We start from the raw sequence: 18,959 nt of genomic DNA on the forward strand, positions 1-18,959 counted from the left end.
TCTCTACTAAAAATACAGAATTAGCCAGGGATGGTGGTGCATCCCTGTAATCCCAGCTACTCAGGAGGCTGAGATTGTAGAATTGCTTGAACCCAGAAGGCAGAGGTTGTGGTGAGCCCAGATTGTGCCATTGCACTCCAGCCAGGGCAACAAGAGCAAAAACTCTGTCTAAATAAATAAATAAATAAATAAATAAATAAATATGCTAGTGAGTATGCATCTAGGCCCAATTTATACCTACCATTAGACTAATTATAATAAAAACCACACATATTGCGCTGTTTTATATGTGTTATTTCAACATATTTAATACTTGTAACAATGCCAGGTATTGGGTACTTTAATGCCCTTTTTCCTCTGTTGGGAAAAATGAAGCACAAGGAGTTTAAATAACTTGGTCAGGTATGCGTAATATAAAAAGAATGAACAGAAATGCAAATTCTGGAGTCAGGGGGCTAACTCCAGAGTCTAGTTTCTTAAATCCTATACTGTTCTGCTGGATGGCTGGATGCTTGAGGGTAGCTGTATCATACTTAGCAAATTACATGACTTCTTTGTATGGCAGTTGCTTCAAAAGAAGAGATGGGTGTGATAATCATTTTGTATTTAATCTTTCCATCTTTTTAATGGGGGGGTGTAATATATTGTAGTCAAGATTAGATCTTACTGATAAAGGCACAGTTTATAAAAGCACCTCTCTTATTTAATCTTAAAAATATTTCACAGCACCAACAGCTGCAGATTTATCAAACTCAAACTCTACTTATTATAGGAGACTCTTCTTTCCTTTTCTGGTACCAAATATCACTCTCATTTAAGGATTTCTTAGTAACACTTGTCTGAAACTCAATGATAGATCTTTTTGTTATTGAGGCCCAAAAGTTGATGTTCAGTATTTGTTCAGAAATATTAAGCAATTTATTTTATTAATAGTATAATTTGATTATAGACTAGAGATATAACTGGAGTGTGGTCATCAACTGATTGGTCACTTGAGGAAATTCCTTCTGTTGATGATATGCTAGTAGCTGTTGAGAAGTACTGCTGGCAGCTATTATCCTGGAAGTAGCTGTGATTATCATCCATATATCTATCAATGGCCGGGGCAGTGAGAAAATGAATAAAGAGTGTAGCCTCAGCCCATATGTCCTGCCAAATTTTATAACACACAGACATACACAGAATTTTACATTGAAAATAAGTGATTTATAGAGCTAGGTAACAAGGAACAGTGCACTCAGTTTTTTATAATTTCTCTATGTAGACCTCCAACAAACTTGGCTTGATGAACACAAGTTTTTGTAGTATATTTTTCTGAAGAAGCTTGAAAGTCAGAGTCTATAGATGAAGAGTGTGGATTTTGGCCTTGTGTTAGTCGTCAGAGGGTATCAATAAAAATGTCATTCAGAGTAACAGAACAGAAAGTCTTTCCCATCTCTTATCTGCACAGACGAGGGCAATAGCAGCTTCTTCTGCCCACAAATAATGTCCTGGGACTATAGATATAGAGATTGCTCCCTATAGCTGCTAGCTTCTTGCCAGCATTCAGAGACATCTTAAGTTCCATCCAAGCAACCTACACACAACAGGGCTACTATGTTTATTGCACAAATGATTAATTTTAGGAAAAGTATTTTTTAGATCAAATTGATAAAAATTACGCAAGCTGTGTAATGTAAAGGATTTTTTTTATGTTAGTGCACTCTTAATGAAAACATTGGTTTATTACACTTTTTCCCATCATGAAGTTATGCACCATAAATAACAGACTCATCGCAATGAAGAGTTTTTCAAACATTCTATAGAGAATATTTTCCAGTAATCATACTCATTAGATACCTGATTAAAAGTAGCAAAGTATAATCAGCCAGAATCTTGAATCAATTACACATGGCAGCTTTGCTATTCTCCCAGTGCATGCATAAAACTGTCATTTAACATTACTAACATTTGAAGTCTTTGGAAAAAAGTGGCTGCTTTGAAATGTTAAAAATAAAAAATTGCCTTCAGGATGGGTATGGCGGCTTATTCCTGTAATTCCAGCACTTTGCGAGGCTGAGGGGGCAATCGCTTGAACTCAGGAGTCAAGACTAGCTTGGACAAAATAGCGAAAACCTGTCTCTGCTAAAAAATACAAAAAAAATTAGCTGGGCATGGTAGCAAGCGCCTCTATTTCCAGTTACTCTGGAGGCTGAGGCAGGTGCATTGCCTGAACTCAGGAGGTTGAGCCTGCAGCAAGTCATGATGGCACCACTGCACTCCAGCCTGGGTGACATATTGAGACCCTGTCTCCAAAAAAAAAAAAAAAAGAAAAAACCAAAAGCCTTCTATATTCTTTCTAGTCATTTCTGTACAATTAAGTGTATGTAATTTAATTATGTGCAAATTTTCTTACAATTTAATACAATAAATATTAATATTAATAAGTACAATTCTAGATGGCATATTCAATAAAATACATCAAAATACTTGGTTCTGCCCTTCACAATATATTTCTTGTTTACAATGAATCTGGCTGGGTACAGTGGCTCACACCTATAATCCCAGCACTTTGTGATGCTAACACAGGTATATCTCTTGAGGTCAGAAGTTCAAGGTTACAGTGAGGTATGATTCTACCACTGCACTCCAACCTTGGTGACTGGGCAAGTCTGCCTCCAAAAAAAAAAAAAAAAAAAATGAAATGGATAAAAATTTAGCTTGCAGCTTGAGAAATTTCTTCTTCAACCACAAGAGTCTCAATACAATTAAAGATTATGGGAACATTATTGATAAATTATTTTAAAGCTTTATTATTACTTTAAGTACCAAGGACTTAGAAGTGATCATTTGAGAAAACAGAATCACTTATTTTGTATTTCTTAATTCTACAAAGATAAATGTGTGAAATGTTAGCTTGCTGCATTTTTTGCCTGAAACTAAATGTACTAAATTATGATGTATTTTTCCTTTTCTCCTATATTCAAATTAAATTCAATTGAATACAACATTTATTTAATACATAATCATTTTTATTATCTAAGGTATGTCAAGGAGGAGTGCTTAAAGGTCTTGAGAGATAAACACCCATATGAGTCAAGTCAAACGTTACCAGACTGTAGTCAAGAGAGTATTGTCAATCTCTGATTGAAATGTAGCTGCAGCTGCACACAGACATGTATGTACACACCACACACATACACACACACACACACACACACACTGAGGCATCAACAGTGATTAATATTTTAAAGTATTAAATTCCAAAAACAATCTTATGTCATATATTCTATACTCTTTTAAAGCCAAGTTATTGACAAGACCGCAAATTAGATGTATATTATTTACACATCTTTTAATCTTTTTTCTCCTTAAATCTTCTGGAGCATATTATAGTGTAAATAAATTAATAAAAGCATAATGGATAAATAATATTATGATTTCTTATAGGATATATTTAACTCAGGATTCAGAGGTTTAAGGGTGTAAAATATTTCCATCCACCATTGCATGCCTTAACAGTAGCTCCAATGGAAGCCACCGCAGAAGAGTGAGTCTGCTTTTTGAAAAAACTAATTCATCATATATTGCCAGTTTTACATTTTAAAAAATGCTATTTGTGAAGAATAAATGTTTACAGTTTGAAATCAAAATGTATAAACTGTGAATATCTATCTAGTTGTCCTAGTGATAAATGGAATTTTTTTCTCTTATTTTATAAATGTTACGTGAACAGAAATAATCTTTAATAACTAATGCTGAATAAATGATAAATCTACTTATTTTTTTTCCCAGAAAGAATGAACTGAAGGTCTTTTGGCAAACACTTTATTTTTATTTATTTACTTATTGAAACAAAGTCTCACTCTGTCACCCACACTGGACTATAGTGATGCTAAAATCCTCCCACCTCAGCCTCCTGAGTAGCTGGGACCCCAGGTGCCACCATGATGACCAGCTGCTTTTAGTGTTTTAGTAGTGATTGCATTTCACCATGTTATTCAGGCTGGTCTCGAATTCCCTGGCTCAAGTGGTCTGCTCACTGAATTAGATTTACAGCAAGCTTTTGTCTCTGATTGAATGTGCAAATTTCATTTCACAATGGAAATTTCTGAAGTTTGTTCCAACTTCAGAGCTTTGGACACCCATTGTAAAAATTTTATGAAAGGTTAGGAAGCCATATCATTTCTTTTGGTGAGATGCTTTGTCTCACTAACAGCTTAATGGAGGGATTTTATTTTTTATGTTGAGAGGAAGTCATTAAATTTAAAAATACAGAGGTTTGTGGAAACACAAGATGACAAAAGTGATATTGTAGCTAACGGTTTCTGTCAACTGTGAAATTAGTCATAAACACCAATATAATTCCATGAAATCTAAGGCATATAGAGGATCCAAAGCCTGGCTTTTTAATGGTAGTAGAATACTTTAAATTTCTTATAAAAAATATATATATATATATGATTTTTGATAATTTCCAGCATGTATGAAAATAGGAACATGAAATTAACTCATATTTCAAATATGTAGTTACACAAACAGCTCAGGAAAGACCCACTCCCATAATTCAGTCACCTCCCACCAAGTTCCTCCCATGACACATGGGAATTGTGGGAGTTACATTCAAGATAAGATTTGGGTGGGGACACAGCCAAACCCTATCAATATGCTTGTTTTCAACCTATTCACTTCTGAGACATCTGGATGCATTTTATAATCAGTTGGATTTTACAGTTACTGCCAGCTGGTTGAAGTCATGACATAGACGTGTGAAAAAAATCTCCCTTAGAATCTTCTGGCAAAACCAGGAAACTGTCAGCATCAATGGTGCTTAAATGTCATGTGGAAAGCTTAGTGAGTGATTAAATCAAGGGTGTTTTTTCTCCCTTTTAATCTTTTACTCAGGTTTTAAAAATTGTATGATTTTTGTAAAGACAAAATTTATTAACAAACACTGTACAAGAGAGCATACAAGGAAATGAAATGAAGGAGGGACATGTGTTCTTAATATGGAACTATAAAGTCCTGCCAAGAGATTGGATATAATGTCACTTTAACTGTATTGAAAACAAAGGTTGGCACAGAACCAGAATAACAAAGAAAATTAAAAAGTAGAAAAGAGGAATTGTATGAAATATTAATTTCTTTATTGCTTTTCAGAACGTTGTTAGCTTAAGTAAAATTTAAAGTAACTAAGCCAATTAACTTGATGTCAGGTTTAGGTCCTACATAACACTTACAACCTTGGCCAAACGACTGCTCTCACTTATATTTAATTATTTCCATTTTTAAAATTGGGAAGTATCTCACCAAGTTTGGGAAAGTTTGTAAATTATGTAAATATTGGGAAATGGATAAAACACCTATTTGAATATGACTACTGAGTCATACAGATTCAGAAAAGCTTTAGTGCCAAGATATTTTCATTTTGAGAAATGTCAGTCTTATTTAAGGATTTTGTGGGATAACATTGGTACCAAAGTTACCCATTGTAAATGTACAATTTAGTGAATTTTACCAAATTTATACAGTTGTGCAAATCTGCACAATTCAGTTTTAGAACATTTATGTCACTCCAAAAATTTCCAACTTCTTCCTTTGCAGTCAATCCCCATTCTCACCCTAAGCATTGATCTGCTTTCTGTCTCAATAAATGTGCCTTCTCTGGACATTTCATGTACATAGAATCATGTGATATGTGACTTCTTTCACTAGACAATGTTTTTAGATTTATACATGATGCAGCATGTATGAGTAGTTTGTTCATTTTTATTGCATACTATTACAATTTGTCCCTATACTGCATATTTTTAATCATTCACCAGTTAATGGGCATTTGTGTTCTTTTTAGGTAGTGGCTATTATGAATCATGTTGCTGCGAATGTTCACATGTGTGTCTTTGCATGGACTTGCATGTTCACTTATTTTGGTAGATTTCTATGAGTGGAATTGTTGTGCTGTATGATAAGTTTATGTTAAAATTGTCAAGTGACCAGCTGTTTTCCAAAGTAACTTCACCATTTTGTATTCCCACCAGCAAAGCATGATGGCTCCCATTTCTGTGCATTTTCCCCAACAGTAGATATTTTTTGTCTCCTTTTTCCATGACCATTCCAGTGGGTGTGTAATGGTATCTTATGCTTTGAATGTGCATTTCTCTAATGACTAATGAAATTGAACATCTTTAAATGTGTGTCCTAATCCTTTATACATCTTCTGTAGTAAAATGTCTATTAAAATTGTTGATCATAATTTTTAAGAAGAATCTAAGAAGTGCTTATCTAACCCAAAATCATGAGGCCCTTCTCCTAATTCTTTTATATATATAGTTTTAGGTTTTTCATTTAGGTCTTGTGATTTGTTTTTATTTAATTTTTGTGTATGGTATGGAGAATTTGATTACTGTTATCATTATTATTGTTTGCATGTGGTCACTTTGATTGTAAAGCAATTGGCCATAAGCACATCATTTATTTGAAATTGCCAAGCTCACAATAGAAGACATAAGGTTACACAATTCAAATTTTATTTATGTGTTTATTTATTATTTAATTATTTAATTTTTTATTATACTTTAAGTTCTAGGGTACATGTACACAACATGCAGGTTTGTTACATATGTATACATGTGCCATGTTGGTGTGCTGCACCCATTAACTTATCATTCACATTAGGTATATCTCCTAATGCTATCCTCCCCGCTCCCTCCACCCCACAACAGGCCCCCGTGTGTGATTTTCCCCTTCCTGTGTCCAAGTGTTCTCATTGTTCAGTTCCTACCTATGAGTGAGGACATGTGGTGCTTGGTTTTCTGTCCTTGTCATAGTTTGCTGAGAATGATGGATTCCAACTGCATCCATGTCTCTACAAAGGACATGAACTCATCCTCTTTTATGACTAAATAGTATTCCATGGTGTATATGTTTCACATTTTCTTAATCCAGTCTGTCATTAATGGACATTTGGGTTGGTTGCAAGTCTTTGTGAATAGTGCCGCAATAAACATACGTGTGCATGTGTATTTATAGCAGCATGATTTACAATCTTTGGGCATATACCCAATAATGGGATGGCTGGGTCAAATGGTATTTCTAATTCTAGATCCTTGAGGAATCACCACACTGTCTTTCACAATGGTTGAACTAGTTTACAGTCCAGCCAACAGTGTAGAAGTGTTCCTATTTCTCCACACCCTCTCCGGCACCTGTTGTTTCCTGTCTTTTTAACGATCGCCATTCTAACTGATGTGAGATGGTATCTTATTGTGGTTTTGATTTGCATTTCTCTAATGGCCAGTGATGATGAGCATTTTTTCATGTGTCTGTTGGCTGCATATATGTCTTCTTTTGAGAAGTGTCTGTTCATATCCTTCACCCAATTTTTGATGGGGCTGTTTGTTTTCTTCTTGTAAATTTATTTGAGTTCTTTGTAGGTTCTGGATATTAGTCCTTTGCCAGATGAGTAGATTGCAAAAATTTTCTCCCATTCTGGAGGTTGCCTGTTCACTCTGATGGTAGTTTCTTTTGCTGTGCAGAAGCTCTTTAGTTTAATTCGATTCCATTTGTCAATTTTGGCTTTTGTTGCCATTGCTTTAGTGTTTTAGACATGAAGTCCTTGCCCATGCCTATGTCCTGAATGGTATTGCCTAGGTTTTCTTCTAGGGATTTTATGGTTTTAGGTCTAACATTTAAGTCTCTAATCCATCCTGAATTAATTTTTGTATAAGGTGTAAGGAAGGGATCCAGTTTCAACTTTCTACTTATGGCTAGCCAGTTTTCCCAGCACCATTTATTAAATAGGGAATGCTTTCCTCATTTCTTGTTTTTGTCAGGTTTGTCAAAGATCAGATGGTCATAGGTGTGTGGTATTATTTCTGAGGGCTCTGTTCTGCTCCATTGGTCTATACTTCTGTTTTGGTATCAGTACCATGCTGTTTTGGTTACTGTAGCCTTGTAGTATAGTTTGAAGTCAGGTAGCATGATGCCTCCAGCTTTGTTCTTTTTGCTTAGGATTGTACTGGCAATGTGGGCTCCTTTTTTGTTCCATATGAACTTTAAAGTAGATTTTTCCAATTCTGTGAAGAAAGTCATTGGTAGCTTAATAGGGATGGCATTGAATCTATAAATTATCTTGGGCAGTATGGCCATTTTCACGTTATTAATTCTTCCTATCCATGAGCATGGAATTTTCTTCCATTTGTTTGTGTCCTATTTTATTTCATTGAGCAGTGGTTTGTAGTTCTCCTCGAAGAGGTCCTTCACATCCCTTGTAAGATGGATTCCTAGGTATTTCATTCTCTTTGAAGCTATTGTGAATGGGAGTTCATTCATGTCTTGGCTCTCTGTTTGTCTGTTATTGTTGTATAAGAATAGTTGTGATTTTTGCACATTAATTTTGTATCCTGAGACTTTGTTGAAGTTGCTTATCAGCTTGAGGAGATTTTGGGCTGAGACGACGGGGTTTTCTAAATATACAATCATGTCATCTGCAAACAGGGACAATTTGACTTTCTATTTTCCTAACTGAATAACCTTTATTTCTTTCTCTTGCCTGATTGCCCTGGCCAGAACTTCCAACACTATGTTGAATAGGAGTGGTCAGAGAGGGCATCCCTGTTTGCACCAGTTTTCAAGGGGAATCCTTTCAATTTTTGCCATTCAGTATGATATTGGCTGTGGGTTTGTCATAAATAGCTCTTATTATTTTGAGATATGTTCCATCAATACCAAATTTATTGAGAGTTTTTAGCATGAAGCGTTGTTGAATTTTGTCAAAGGCCTTTTCTGCATCTATTGAGATAATCATCTGGTTTTTATCTTTGGTTCTGTTTATATGGTGTATTACATTTATTGATTTATGTATGCTGAGCCAGCCTTGCATCCCAGGAATGAAGCCCACTTGATCATGGTGGATAAGCTTTTTGATGTGCTGCTGGATTTGGTTTGCCAGCATTTTATTAAGGATTTTTGCATCGATGTTCATCAGGAATATTGGTCTAAAATTCTCTTTTTTTGTTGTGTCTCTGCCAGGCTTTGGTATCAGGATGATGTTGGCCTCATAAAATGAGTTAGCAAGGATTCCCTCTTTTTTATTGATTGGAATAGTTTCAGAAGGAATGGTTCCAGCTCCTCCTTCTTCCTCTGGTAGATTTCGACTGTGAATCCATCTGGTCCTGGAATTTTTTTGGTTGGTAAGCTCTTAATTATACTCTCATTTTCAGAGCCTGTTATTGATCTATTCAGGGATTCAACTTCTTCCTGGTTTTGTCATGGGAGAGAGTATGTGTCCATTTACCCATTTATCCATCCAGGAATTTATCCATTTCTTCTAGGTTTTCTAGTCTATTTGCATAGAGGTGTTTATAGTATTCTCTGATGGTAGTTTGTATTTCTGTGGGGTTGGGAGTGATAACCCCTTTGTCATTTTTTATTACATGTATTTGATTCTTCTCTCTTTTCTTCCTTATTAGTCTTGCTAACGCTCTATCAATTTTGTTGATCTTTTCAAAAACCAGTTCCTCGATTCATTGATCTTTTGAAGGGTTTTTTGTGTCCCTATCTCCTTCAGTTCTGCTCTGATCTTAGTTATTTCTTGCTTTCTGCTAGCTTTTGAATGTGTTTGCTGTTACTTCTCTAATTATTTTACTTGTGATGTCAGGGTGTCAATTTCAGATCTTTCCTGCTTTCTCGTGTGGACATTTAGCGCTATAAATTTCCCTCTACACACTGCTTTAAATGTGTCCCAGAGATTCTGGTATGTTGTATCTTTGTTCTCATTGGTTTCAAAGAACATCTTTATTTCTGCTTTAATTTTGTTATGTACCCAGTAGTCATTCAGGGGCAGGTTGGTCAGTTTCCATGTAGTTGAGCGGTTTTGAGTGAGTTTCTTAATCCTGAGTTCTAGTTTGATTGCACTGTAATCTGAGAGAGAGTTTGTTATCATTTCTTTTATTTTACATTTGCTGAGGAGTGTTTTACACCCAACTATGTGGTCAATTTTGGAATAAGTGTGATGTGGTGCTGCAAAGAATGTATATTCTGTTGATTTGGGGTGGAAAGTTCTGTAGATGTCTATTAGGTCCTCTTGATGTACAGCTGAGTTCAATCCCTGGATATCCTTGTTAAGTTTCTGTCTTGTTGATCTGTCTAATGTTGACAATGGGGTGTTAAAGTCTCCCGTTATTATTGTGTGGGAGTCTAAGTCTCTTTGTAAGTCTCTAAGGACTTGCTTTGTGAATCTGTGTGCTCCTGTATTGGGTGCATGTATATTTAGGATAATTAGCTCTTCTTGTTGAATTGATCACTTTACCATTATATAATGGCCTTCTTTGTCTGTTTTGATCTTTGTTGGTTTAAAGTCTGTTTTATCAGAGACTAGGATTGCAACCCCTGTCTTTTTTTTTGTTTTCCACTTGCTTGGTAGATCTTCCTCCATCCCTTTATTTTAGCCTGTGTGTCTGTGCATGTGAGATCGGTCTCCTGAATACAGCACATGGAGGGGTCTTGAGTCTTTATCCAATTTGCCAGTCTGTCTCTTTTAATTGGAGCATTTAACCCATTTACATGTAAGGTTAATATTGTTATGTATGAATGTGATCCTGTCATTATGATGTTAGCTGGTTATTTTGCTCATTAGTTGATGCAGTTTCTCCCTAGCATCGGTGGTCTTTACATTTTGGCATATTTTTGCAGTGGCTGGTACCAGTTGTTCCTTTCCATGTTTAGTGCTGCCTTCAGGAACTCTTGTAAGCAGGCCTGGTGGTGACAAAATATCTCAGCATTTGCTTGTCTGTAAAATATTTTATTTCTCCTTCACTTATTAAACTTAGTTTGGCTGGATATGAAATTCTGGGTTGAAAATTCTTTTCTTTAAGAATGTTGAATATTGGCCCTCCCTCTCTTCTGGCTTGTAGAGTTTCTGCCGAGATATCTGCTGTTAGTTTGATGGACTTCCCTTTGTAGTAACCCGATTTTTCTCTCTGGCTGCCCTTAACATTTTTTCCTTCATTTCAACTTTGGTGAATATGATAATTCTTTGTCTTGGAGTTGCTCTTCTCGAGCATCTTTGTGACATTCTCTGTTTTTCCCGAAATTCTCCTGGATAATATCCCGCAGAGTGTTTTCCAACTTGATTCCATTCTCCCCATCACTTCAGGTACACTAGTCAGATGTAGATTTAGTCTTTTCATATAGTCCCATATTTCTTGGAGGCTTTGTTTGTTTCTTTTCACTCATTTTTCTTTAAACTTCCTTCTTGCTTCATTTCATTCATTTGATCTTCAGTCACTGATACCCTTTCTTCCAGTTGATCAAATTGGTTACTGAAGTTTGTGTCTTTGTCACATAGTTCTCTTGCCATGGTTTTCAGCTCTATCACATCATTTAAGGACTTCTCTACAATGGTTATTCTAGTTAGCCATTCATCTAATCTTTTTTCAAGGTTTTTAGCTTCTTTGCGATGGGTTCAAACTTTGTCCTTTAGCTCAGAGAAGTTTGATTGTGTGAGGCCTTCTTCTCTCAAGTTGTCAAAGTCATTCTCCATCCAACCTTATTCTGCTGCTGGTGAGGAGCTGCGTTCCTTTGGAGGGGGAGAGGCGCTCTGATTTTTAGAATTTTCAGCTTTTCTGCTCTGTTTTTTCCCCATCTTTGTGGTTTTATCTACCTTTGGTCTTTGATGATGGTGACGTACAGATGGGGTTTTAGTGTGGATGTCCTTTCTGTTTATTAGTTTTCCTTCTAACAGTCAGGACCCTCAGCTGCAGGTCTGTTGGAGTTTGCTCAAGTTCTACTCTACTGTTTTCTGTTTAGCTATGTCCTGTCCCCAGAGGTGGAGTCTACAGACACAGGCAGGCCTCCTTGAGCCGTGGTGGACTCCACTGATTTCAAGCTTCCCAGCTGCATTGTTGACCTACTCAAGCTTCAGCAATGGCAGGCTCCCCTCCCTGAGCCTCACTGCTGCCATGCAGTTAGATCTCAGACTGCTGGGCTAGCAATGAGGGAGGCCCTGTGGGTGTGGGACCCTCTGAGCCAGCTGTGGATTATAATTTCCTGGTGTGCCATTCGCTAAGACCCTTGGAAAAGCACAGTATTAGGGTGGGAGTGACCCAATTTTCCAGGTGGTGTGTGTCACAGTTTCCCTTAGCTAGGAAAGGAAATTCCCTTACCCTTTGTGCTTCCCTGGTGAGGTGATGCCTTGGCCATCTTGGAACTACCCTCATACAATTCTAATTTTTACTAAAAAGCTCACATTTGGCAGGTGTGGTAGCTCATACCTGTAATCCCAGCACTTTGGGAGGCCAAGGTGGGAGAATCACAAGGTCAAGAGATCAAGACCATCCTGGCCAACCTTGTTAAACCCTGTCTCTACTAAAAATATAAAAATTAGCCTGACATGGTGGTGCTCACCTGTAGTCCCAGCTACTCAGAAGGCTGAGGAAGGAGAATAGTTTGAACCCAAGAGGTGGAAGTTGCAGTGAGCCGAGATCATGCCACTGAACTCCAGCCTGGCAACAGAGCAAGACTCCATCTAAAAAGAAAAAAAAAGCTCACGTTTTATTACTGGTGATAAATATTGCCATTTGTTTTTCTTGAAGTGTCAATCTAATTAATTAATTTCTCAAAAATATCTGCCAAATATCAAAGACTAATTATATTATTTTAAAATCCTTTTCCTATATAGCTTCCTTCCCTCTCTCTAGAGCAACTTCTACACCTAAAGTGCACCATTTTGTCTGTAAGTCAGTGTGACTAATATATTCTGTTGAGAACCTCCTTTCTTGATGAGTGTTCTGGAATGTGCTTCCTGGAAGAAAACTGAGGAAATGGTAGAGATCAACTTGTTTGTTTCCTTTCTCTCAGGGACCAGAGTCTTAATCTGGCATTTGTGTAATGTCAGAAAATAGTTTTGTCTAGTCCTTTTGGTTGTTTTCTTGCTTTTTGTTTACAGATATAGGCTTAAAGTGTTCTTTTATAGTTTGTAGTCCATTGTAATTGGAAGCCAGCTACAGTTCTTCATCAAAACATTTTAATTGAGTCATTCTAGTAATTGAAAAATTTTAATTATAGAGTAATATTTCTTACTTCAAAAAATAGTGATAATATATTATATAATTAATTTGAGATGAGTTCTAAGAGACAATAAATTTATCTTAATATTTTAGCTGTTCCAACACACACACAAAAATGGACAAATGGTATTTATTACATCAAGTTACAAAGCTTTCTACAAAGCAAACAAAACAATCAACAAAGTGAAGAGATAAACCGCAGAACGGGAGAAAATATTTGCAACCTACTCACTGACAACAGATTAATAACCAGATTGTATAAGGAGCTCAAACAACTCTATAGATAAAAATCTGTTAATTCAATTTTTAAAATAGGCGAAAAATTTTGAATAGACACTTCTCAAAATAAAACAATACAAATGGCAAAGAAACATATGAAAAAGTGTTCAACATCACTGATTATCAGAGAAATCCAAACTACGGCTGCAATGAGACATCACCTCACCCCAGTTAAAATGACCTTTTTTTTTTTTTTTTTTGAGATAGAGTCTCGCTCTGTCGCCCAGGCTGGAGTGCAGTGGCGCGACCTTGGCTCACTGCAAGCTCCACTCCCCGGGTTCACGCCATTCTCCTGCCTCAGCCTCCCATGCAGCTGGGACTACAGGTGCCTGCCACCACGCCTGGTTAATTTTTTTTTTTGTATTTTTAGTAGAGGCAGGGTTTCACCGTGTTAGCCAGGATGGTCTCAATCTCCTGACCTCGTGATCCGCCCGCCTCGGCCTTCCAAAGTGCTGGGATTACAGGCGTGAGCCACTGTGCCCGGCTAAAATGACTTTTATCCCAAAGACAGGCAATAACAAATGCTGGCAAGAATGTAAAGCAAAGGAAATCCTTGTATACTGTTGGTAGGAATGTAACTTATTACAACCACTATGGAAAACTATTTAGAAGTTCCTCAAATACTAAAAATAAAGCTACCTTATGATCCAACAATTCCACTGCTAGGTATATATCCGAAAGAAAGGAAAACACTGTATCAAATAATATCTGCACTCCCAAGTCGTTTCAGCACTATACACAATAGCTAAGATTTGGAAGCAACCTAAGTGTCCATCAACAGATGAATGGATTAAAAAAATGTGATGCTTACACAAAATGGAGTACTATTGAGCCAAAATAGTTAAAACTGCAGTTACATTGGCATGAATCAAAGTGGAGAGAGCAACTGTACTTGTAGTCAATGCATTCTTCACTGCCTTACACTTAGAATAAATTAAAAATTCTAGTTCGATTCCAGTTCAAATAAATGCCTTAAATGATAAATTAAAAATTGTTATTGTTAAAGGAATCTACCACTGATTTATACATTTTTAATGTTTTGTGTGAAGAAATAGGGAGCATGCCTAAAGTACCTAATGCTGAGTACATATTATGATGATTGTCTCAGAGAAAGTAATTTGTGGACCATTTAGAATGGCTGGGTGAACCAACCACTGTTTTTATGGAATGTAACTTTTACTTGATAAGTGAAAGAAAAATAACATGATTATTTAGACTTTGATATTTGGCAGCTAATTTTGAGAAAATGAACAATTGAGAGACTGACTCCTCAAAAAAAGCAAATAGCAGTCTTCATTTCCATTAATACAATGTGAGCTCTTGAGCAACAATAAAATTTTAGAAATCTTATATTCTCTACTGTGTGCTTGGCAATTTTCAATACTTGAAACTTTTTTAATGAGATAGGGAGTGAGATTAATGAACGTGAACTTTTCATATCTTGTACTGTGTTAAAATTTGAAAGATTTATATAACTCAGTGAACTAATATTTTTAAAATAATGCATGATATTATGAAATTATGCATTGGTAAATAATTCATTTGAAGTTCAAATCAAGCCAAGAAATTACAATGTAATGTAATGTAAAAGAGTACCAAAGAGTACGAAAGTTCACTGATAAAGTTTCCGATCCCATATTGCAAGTAATCTTTAAGAAATTATTACTTGTTAAATTTTGGTGAAAACCAAAGAATCATATTCACAATTACCTAGAAAGGTCATTTTAATTTTTTAAACTACATTAATAATTGAACAGATTTTATCCAAATACTCTAACTAAAACAAAATATTGAATGAAGAAACAAATATGAGAATCTACATGACTTCACAGACATTTGCAAATGTCTAAAACGGTCCCATCCTTCTCATTGAATATTTTGTTTTGAAAAATGCAGATGTTTTTTAATAAAAGCATACTGATTTTGCTATGATCATTATTCATAGTACCTAGTACATTTATTAGTTATTCCCAAATTAATTTATTACTAAGTGTTTTAAAAATTTCTTTTTGATATCAATATGGTAGATATTGATAGACATAGCACACACAAACAAAAGATTTTGTGAGACCTCAATAAGTTTTGGAGCATAAAAAATTGAATTAGATGGGAAGAAGAAAATCAAATTTCTGTCCTGTAATACATCCCTACCTCATCAAATTTACACATATCGTGTTTAAATTAAATCCCATAAGCCATTTTGGATGTTTGCTGCTTTTACATAACATCAATTTTCTGTCCCTTTCACGTTCAATTATTTAACAACAAGGTATTTTTGAGTTCAAATTTTGTTGATAATTTTATATTATTACTATATTTGCTATTTTATACAGAACTAGTAATTGGTTTATAGTATCAACGAAAGAAAGATTTAAAAATAATCATTATTTTAGACCTCTTGAAATTAGACAGAGCTACAGTATTATATCACAGGTTCTGCTAACTATGGTAAACAAAACAGTGAGGGAAGTTACATTCTATCCCTTAAGTGTTTGCTTACAATGAGGAGGTAATGATAGAGGACAACAGAGAGCATAAAATATTTATGTAGTGCCACTTGTTTTGCCCATTTGGGAAATCAATGTTTTAACAGTCGTATTTTACAATACCCAGGATCATGAGTCTACCGTGCTAAGAATAAGAGAGTTTATAGAAGTGGAGACTGAAAACACAAAGTATATAAAACTTCTTAAAAGTGTGCATCCTGGAGCTATAAAGAGAGAGAAAACGTAGCACTAGCAGAAGCTAACCCAGTAATGTTCTTCTTGCTTTTTACCTCATATGCATTAAAACTCTCTTTTCCAAGTTTCTATGTTTTCTTTATGGTATTTGATATTCTTCCAATATTTAGTAAAATAATAATATGCTGTGTTCATTAGGCTGCTTTTAAATGATCTCAATTGAAAAATAAATACTCATGTTATAAAACAGCATTATTTTTTCAGAATCATATGGAGACCACTTTTTTGTTAAAAAACTGTATGTTTAATGTAATTATTTGTAGTGTTGTTTTATGATGTCTTAGCTAGATAAAACTACCTAAAACACATATAAATGTACTTGATTGCTGTAATAACTTATAGAATACATATAGGGAAAATACTCTCTGTCATATATGTGATTTAAGTAATTCATTATTATGGGGGGTTTTATTTTCTTTTATTATTCTAGAAAAGCAAAATCCACCATTTGTTCTACTTACCAAGGGTATTAGATTTTAAATGACATTTAAAGGTATGAAATATATATTATTAAAATATTTTAATATAAATAAAGGTAGTAGAAGCTATAAGAATGAATACAGGAATTTAGAATAATTAATAATTTAAAAGATAATTATATTGGCATATTATAAAGTTAGAAAATTGAAATAAATATAAAAAGTGTAAGAGTAAACTAATCCTGTCTCTCTATATATAGTAAACCTAGAGTAAGCCAATCTACTCTGTATATACATATGTATGTGTGTATATGCAAATGATATATACATATACATATATAGAGAAAGAGAGTGGAAAGAAGGAAGGAAGGAAAGAAGGAAGGAAGGAAGGAAGGAAGGAAGGAAGGAAGGAAGGAAGGAAGGAAGGAAGGAGGGAGGGAGCAAGGAAGGAAGGAAATGGAGGCTATGGCAAATAAATCTGAATTTTATACAAAATCTAATATATAATTACATATCTCTTTATTCCATTTTTTGTATTAAAGATGATAGTTATGCAATACAATTTTCCCTTTTCACTATACATTTCTCTGAGTTTCAACAAATGTATAATCATGCTAACTGCCACTATAATCAAGATGTAAAAAATCTCCATCAATCTCATCCGCTCCATCCTAATTTTCCTTTAATGCTTTGTATAACCCTTTCTCACACTGCCAGCTCCTGTCAACCAACAATCTGTTGCTAGTTCCTGTAGTTTTGCCTTGTCCAGAATGTCATATAAATGATATCATGTACTGAAATCTAATCATATCCTTAGACCCTGTAATCTGAGTCTGTTATATTTCAGGCAGCATAATTCATTTCAGATTTGTGCAGATTATTGCGTATATCAAGTAGCTTTTTTAAAATACTGAGTAATATTCAATTTTGTGGATATCCCAAACTTATTCTGCTACTTACCAGTTGAAACAACTTTGGTTTAGTTTCAATGTGAACAGCTACAAATAATGACACTATAAACATTTCTGTATAGGATTTTCCATAAACTAAAGTGTTTACTTGGCTAAACTCTGGTGAGTAAAGTGTTTCTGTTTGTTTGGTGATTTTATGTTTAATTTTATGGGACTACCAAACTATTTTCCAATGTAGCCATATCATTTTACATCCCTTCAAGCATTGTTTGAGTGTTTCAGCTATTCTGCATCTTTTCTAACTTGAGATTGTCAGTTTTATTTTTTATTATTATTTTAACCATTTACGTATTTGTGTCGTATATCTTTTCATGTTTTCATTTCTATTCAACTGCTGATGAAAAACATTGAGCATCTTATTTGCTTTTCGCTATGCTTATGTCTTCTGGTCAAGTATCTGTTCAATTATTTTGCCAGTTTTCAATTATTAGTAGTAAACCAGATGAAAAGGACACATACTAGGTGGCTTCATTTACATAAATTTCTAGAAAATGCAAACTAATTTATAGTGATAGAAGACAGTGCAGTAGTTGTCTGGTGATGGGAGAGCAGGGAACAGGGAGGGTTATTATGGGGAGATTATGAAGAGAAATGTGTAAACCTTCAAGGATGATAGATATTTTTATGTATCAGTTATGGTTCTAGTTTCACAGACATATATATGTTAAAACTTATAAAATTACACAATTTTTAATATATGAAGTTTATCATTTGACAATTATGCCACAATAAATATATTTAAAAATGAGGCATAAACAATAAATGAGTACATATGTTTTTACCCACCTGCCTTTAGACAATTCTTATTACAATGGGATAGGAGGACTATTAAAAATAAATCTGATAATATGCTCATTTGCTTAATACTTCAAGTAATTTCCCATCTTTGTCAATGTTTTTCAGGGGTGTAAAATTTCTTTCAGCATTGCTTCCCAATGTACTGATTCCTAGGAGAAGTTTTGGAAACAGGATACTGTTGTGGCAGTGATGACTGGAGATCTATTGTGCTTACTGGGATGCTATATGTTCTACAAAAAGTTTCACAAAATGATTTTTCTCATATTCTGCAAAACATTTGAATTTCCTGCTAGATATTTATCCAAAAGAGTTTTGAGCCTAAAACACTACTCCATTGTCTTGAGGATATTAAATATTTTTGCACAGTTTTAATAGAAAGTAAACAATTTAGGAATGTAAATCACATGAAAGTGTAGGACAGCTATATTTGTTGTATTTCTGCTTGTTAGTTTTTTTTTCTTTTTTTACCATTTCAAAAAAAAATTACATGACAGAAAGTAAAAGTAGACACCCTCATCAAGTCTGTGTTTATAGCTGTAACATGCACATTTACTCTACACAGAGGTGCAAACATCTGACTTCAGCATCACATGTTCTGGAGTAGTTGTGCCTGAGCTTTCACTTACTGAAACACTCAGATTTTATAAAGACTTTACATTAATGTTTTTTAATAGTGATGTCAGGTGTTACAGGTTGGGTTCTCAA

This window comes from Piliocolobus tephrosceles, chromosome 3 (genome assembly GCF_002776525.5).
Source record: "Piliocolobus tephrosceles isolate RC106 chromosome 3, ASM277652v3, whole genome shotgun sequence".
NCBI lineage: Eukaryota > Metazoa > Chordata > Mammalia > Primates > Cercopithecidae > Piliocolobus > Piliocolobus tephrosceles.